This window comes from Kogia breviceps, chromosome 2 (assembly GCF_026419965.1).
Source record: "Kogia breviceps isolate mKogBre1 chromosome 2, mKogBre1 haplotype 1, whole genome shotgun sequence".
NCBI lineage: Eukaryota > Metazoa > Chordata > Mammalia > Artiodactyla > Physeteridae > Kogia > Kogia breviceps.
The window spans coordinates 143,108,649-143,114,766 of record NC_081311.1 but is presented as its reverse complement, the minus strand read 5'-3'; positions in this window follow the sequence as shown (position 1 = coordinate 143,114,766).

The window sequence follows — 6,118 nt, the reverse complement described above, 5'->3', positions numbered from 1 at the left end:
GATCTTATCTCCCTGACCAGGGATCAAACAGGCACCCCCTGCATTGGAAGGTGAAGTCTTAACCACTGGACCGCTAGGGAAGTCCCCGTCATTTCATTTTTTTATGCTCCCTCCTCATTCCACCTAAAATCATCCCATGGATTTGCCAATCCCCAGGGCAGGCTCCCAGCCTTGGGCAACCCTGGCTGACTCTGGGCTGGGCCATGCTCTCTGAAGATCAGGCCAAGGGCTTGGTCTTTTTCTGTGGGTGATGAGGTTTCATTAATGGTGTTTAAATAGGTTTGGGGGTGCCTTTGAGAGTTTCACCTGGGAATGGGGTGGACAGTTTGGCTGAAGCGGGAGAAGCTGGGCAGGGGAGGGAAAGGGTGGTGGTCATGAAGGGACAGATGTGGGACAGCTATGGGAGGACAGGAGGGTTCAAAAGGGTAGGGATCCAGGCCCACTGGAGGTACTGGGACAGGGCCAGGGTATGTAGAAGAGTGTGTCAGAGGGCTGGTTGAGGCAAGATGTTGACTTTGAGGGGACTAAGGTCACCTTACAGAAAATGTCCCTCATGGGACTGGAAGTCAGAGCGTAGAGCCAGAGATGCTAGTATGGATGCCATCCTTCTGCATAATGGGGCCCTGGAGCTGGAGGACATCTCCAGGAAAGAGAAGAGAACACTCCACTCCCCCAACCCCTTACATCCCCCACCTCCACCCCCCAACCGCAATTTAAATTGGGGAGGAGACCCAGGCTTCTTACAAATTAGGAAATAGGCAGAGGGGCCCTCATTGTAGGTAGAAAAGGAAGCTTGGTCCTTGGTTGTTAATCGTGATGCCAGTGGAATTGGGATCTAATTGGAGAAAGATGGAGGCCCTCCCCTAGAGGACATGATGCCCAGGGCTGCCAAAGCAGGGAGCTGTTTTACCAAAGGCAAAAGAACCAATACCAAAAATAATGAAAGATGCACATGAAGACATCCTGAAGAAAGCAAGGAAACAGGGCTTTCCTCTACAGAGTCTGGGGGCCTTTTTGCATGCAGAGGACACCCATCCTGCCCGCCTGCCTATTTTTGCCCCCAAACTCTCTCCTGCCCATCAGCCGCTTGTCTGAGCTACCGACACCAGGGACCCTGTGCCAAGCCAGTGCCATTCTGGGGCTTAACCCCACTGCTGGAAGCAGGAGAGAAACTGGGGGCCCCGGGGCCAGTTGCTGAGCTTGGATCTCAGCTAAGGGGAGAGCAGTCCTGAGCAGATGCCCCCTGACCCTGGCCTGCCCCTACAGCCCTGGCCCCCTGGGGTCAGCCCCCTGCCCTCCCAGGGTGGGCTGACTGGCAGCCGGCTGCGGGCCTGCCTGGGAAGCCGGTCAGCCTGACATCCCCAGCAGATGTCAGTCTGGGAACAGGAAGCAGCTTGTTTGGGGCTTCTAAAAATAAATAAATAAATAATAACCACAACCACAAGAACAGTCTTTTATTCCACAGTTAAAAAATGCTTTAATGACTAGAGCATTTAGCACATCGGGGGTTTTCATTGTTTTCAATTATGTGCAATTCTAAAAGGAGAGCACAAATTCTGAGCCTGAATGGAGAATTGTGGGGCTGTGGATTGGTGCTGTTTTAAACATTTGCTTTACTACTTTAAGAAGAGAACTGTAAAATGGAAATAATGATATAGTATTACAAGTAAATTACACTGTGGAATAGCATTAATATTGCAGTTGAAACCTAGAATTTGAAATAACGATGGAAATATTCATTTGTACATAGTTTTTGTTCTTAGAAAAATGATTTGGAATTAGGCAAGAAGCTTCCTTCCCCATGTGTGCCTTCAGTCGGCCGAGTGCTCCCTGGGCCCCACCCCTGCCTGGGCCCGCAGCAGGGCCCAGGCGCCCACCCGCTGGGACAGGAGACCAGGAGTTCTTATCCCCCGGAGCGTTGGCACAGGTGGGGTTCTCTGTGCTTCCCCCAGCGAGGGGGAATATTAATGCATTACAGAAACGTGGGATTTAGAATGTAGAAATCCCTGCCGTCTTGGGTGGTGGGTGGTACATGGACCTAACAGTCTTAGGTGCTTGGGGACAGAGGCTGGATAAGGGGTTGGTGGCAGACGAGGTGACAGATGAGCTTTACTCTTCGCCAATCACTTTCTCTCTTCCCCTTCGGAGAAGAGGGCTGGGAGAAGGGCAACAGGGAAAAGGTTAGGGTCCATAACTTCCTTCTGTTTGCCAGTTCAAGTGTTGAACCCACCATGGGTTGCGGGATCTTAGGTCCCCAGCCAGGGATTGAACCTGGGCTCTGGCATTAAAGCGCCAAGTCCTAACCACTGAACCGCCAGGGACTTCCAATTCAACATTTTTAATTTTTATTTTATCTTATTTCTTTTCTGTATTGGGGAACTGTCCTCCTGCAAGTGTTTTTTTTTTTTTGTTTTGTTTTTTGTTTTTGTGGTACACGGACCTCGCACTGTTGTGGCCTCTCCCGTAGCGGAGCACAGGCCCAGCGGCCACAGCTCACGGACCCAGCCGCCCCGCGGCATGTGGGATCCTCCCGGACCGGGGCACGAACCCGCGTCCCCTGCATCGGCAGGCGGACTCTCAACCACTGCGCCACCAGGGAAGCCCTGCAAGTGTTTTTTAAACTAATATAATACAGCTGAGCTCTGCAGGTTCTATCTTCTGAACCAAACATCTAGGCCCCCTGTGGTCAGTGATAATAAAAGATCTTTGGAAACACATCCTTTAGGGGCACCCCATCATCCTAGACCAGGGCCCACACGGCTCACAAGGCCCCACCACCCATTTCCTGACCTGGCCCTGCCCACTCTGCCCAACTCTCTTGACCCTTTGTCCCTGAGAGCCCTCCGTGCAGGTCACTCTCCTTCCCCATCATCCATGCTGGCCACCAAGCTCACCGTTCCAGAGTGCACCGCCTCTGTGAAGTCTTCTGGGGCAGCCCCTCACCCCCCGCTATGTACCCACATGCTCCTGTCACAGCCAGCACTGACCTTTTAGTATTTATGTGCCCCATCCACATTTGATCATGAGTTCCCTAAAGTAACTGGAGTCATATTTGTATCCCTTGCTCATTACAGGGCATGGCGATAAATGGTTATTGAATGCATGAATGAATGAATGAATGATTTGACAGGTTGGGAGGTGTGACTAGCAAGTATTATTTATTGAGTACTCCTGCAGGGTAGGCATGATCTCTCTTTTTACAAATAAGAAAACTGAGGGTCAGAAATGTTTAGTAACTTGCCCCAAGTTACACAGCCAGGAAGGGACAGAGAAAGGATTAGAGCAAGTCTGGCTGACTCCTCAATCCACCTTTTCACCCACATGATGGAGTGAGGATTCACTCAAAGAACCCCCAACACATACACTGGGCACCACCAAGAGACCTTTGTAGTGCTTATCGGTTCCTTGGAATCTTCATAACAGCCTAGCAAATACCAAGGGTCTTCTTCATGGAGATTTGCACTGAGTTCCTTGTAACCACTCCTCTCCCCCACCCTGTCTCCCACCCCCATAACCTTTTATTTGGAAAACTTTAAACCTGGAGAAAAGTTGAACATGAGTATACCCTTCATACTAGCAAATATATATATATATACACTCATATATGTATTTACACATTAGGGGTTTAGGGTTTTTTGTGTGTTTTGCTTTTTTTGCTAAACTATTTGAAAATAATTTGCAGACTCCTAAATATTTTGGCATGCTTCTGTTAAGGGGAAAGATTCTCTTCCATAGTCACAACACCATTATCACACCCAATCAATTAACATATACTTAACGGTTAATATATAGTCTATACTCAAATTCTCTAATTGGTTCAGGAATGTCCTTTTATAGCTATTTTTGTTTTTTGATCCAGGATCTAATTGAATTATCTTTTCTCTTTGCTCTTCTGTAACCTAAAACAGTTTGACTTTTTTTTTCTTTTTCATGATACTGACATTTTGGAGTTCAGAAAATTTTCTTGTAGAGTGTCCCACATTATGGATCTCTCTGTTTTTCCCTTGTATTTTTTCCCCAAGAGTAGTACATAGGTGTCATTGTGTATCTCCTGCTGTATTGTATCAGGAGGCATAGAATGTCAGTTTGTCCCATTATTGGTGATATTATTATGTTTGATTACTTGGTGTGATGGGCAGCCTCTAAGATGGTTCCCAATGGTTCCTACCTCTTGGTATTCACATCCTGTGTGTCCCCCTCATCTTGGCTGTGATCTGGATTTAGTGGCTCACTTCTAAAGATGAGACTATGGCAGGAGATATAGAATGTCCCTTCTGAAATTAGGTTATAGAAAGACTGTGGTTTTCATTTGGGGAGCTCTCTCTGTTTGCATCACTTGCCCTGGGGGAAGTTAGCTGCCGTGTGTGTGTGTGTGTGTGTGTGTGTGTGTGTGTGTGTGTGTGTGTGTGTGTGTGTGTGTGTGTTGAGGTGGCTATATGGAGAGGCCCACAGGAGTGATCTTGGAAGTGAATCTTCAGAGGCCTGCCACCTGAGTGATATAATCGACTATCATAATTTCTTTCTGATAGCCAAACTGTCCCAAATTAATAGAAGTTCCTTCAAGCTGAGGTCTGTATCCTTTTGACAGGTTTCCATCAGTCTTTGAGCACTTTCTTACTTTCTGGCTCACTTTTTATTTTCCCTGCCCCAGACCTGGAATCAGCCATCTCTCCAAGGTTTCTTTTAGTGGAGAATGGCATTCAGAAACTGGGCTCTGGTCCCTAGGTTTGCTCATTGTTACTAGGATATCATTGCTTATAGACCTTTTAGTGGACAGAGGTAGGAAATACATTTTTTCTAAAATAAGTGTCCTCCAATTCAAATCCAACTCTGTAGGGTTCGTCCTCACCTTCCCATTCCAAATTTGTGTCTCTCTTCCTCCACAGTGAGAATCCTGATTCAACAGCAGTATATTTAATCATTTGTTCTGTCCTACAACATACTCAAAATAATTTCAGAATTACTATCCCAATACCATTTCCAACAAGAAGACTTTTAAGAAAAATTCAAGACTTTGCAGTTCTATTTGTTCTTAGAATGTCTCCCACTAAAGGTATACAGAGGACAGTATTCACAAATCATTGAAATTGACTCTGTGTATGGGTGGAGCTCCATACTGATCTGATAGGCAGTTAGGTTTCTTTGTTTCTATTTGCATTTAGTTTCAGGATTTGCTTCTTCAAATCTTTTTCTTTTTTTAAAATTTATTTATTTATTTTTGGCTGCGTTGGGTCTGTTGCTGCACACGGGCTTTCTCTAGTTGCGGTGAGCGGGGGCTACTCTTTGTTGCAGTGCATGGGCTTCTGTTGCAGTGGCTTCTCGTGTTGCAGAGCACAGGCTCTAGGCACCCGGGCTTCAGGAGTTGTGGCACGTGGGCTCAGTAGTTGTGGCCCATGGGCTCTAGAGCGCAGGCTCAGTAGTTGTGGTGCATGGGCTTAGTTGCTCCGCAGCATGTTGGATCTTCCTGGAGCAGGGCTCAAAACCCGTGTCCCCTGCATTGGCAGGTGGATTCTTAACTGCTGCGCCACCAGGGAAGCCCTTCAAATCTTTTAAAATTTTATATTTTTTATAAAACTTTTACATGGTTCAAAAGTCAAAACTCTCTATAAGTATACTCAGAAGTCTTCCTTCCATTTTTATTCCTTCCACTCCATTCCTATCCATCCACTGTAAGCAACCATTTTTATTAGTTTCTGATTTATTCTTCCTGTGTTTCTTTTTCTTATACAAAAAGTAACCTACTAAATCCAATCTCTAGCACCTTGATATTTTTACTTTAATATATCTTAGAAGTCACCCCATGTTAATTCATCGAAATATTTCTCATTTCAGCTTTATATTACTCCACTGTGTGAATTCATCATAGTTTATTCAGTTAGTATTTACCTAACGGATAAGCATTTAAGTTGTTTCTAATATTTTGTTATTATAAATAATGTCTCAGTGAATTTATAAATATATTGTTTAATATTTGGGGAAGTGTACTTTCAGGGTGAATTTCTGGAATTAGGATTGCTGGGTCAAAGGGTGAACGCATATGTAGTCTTCTAGGTATTCCAGATTACCTCCATAGGGGCTGTACCATTTTGCAGTCCCACCAACCGTTATGGGAACCCCT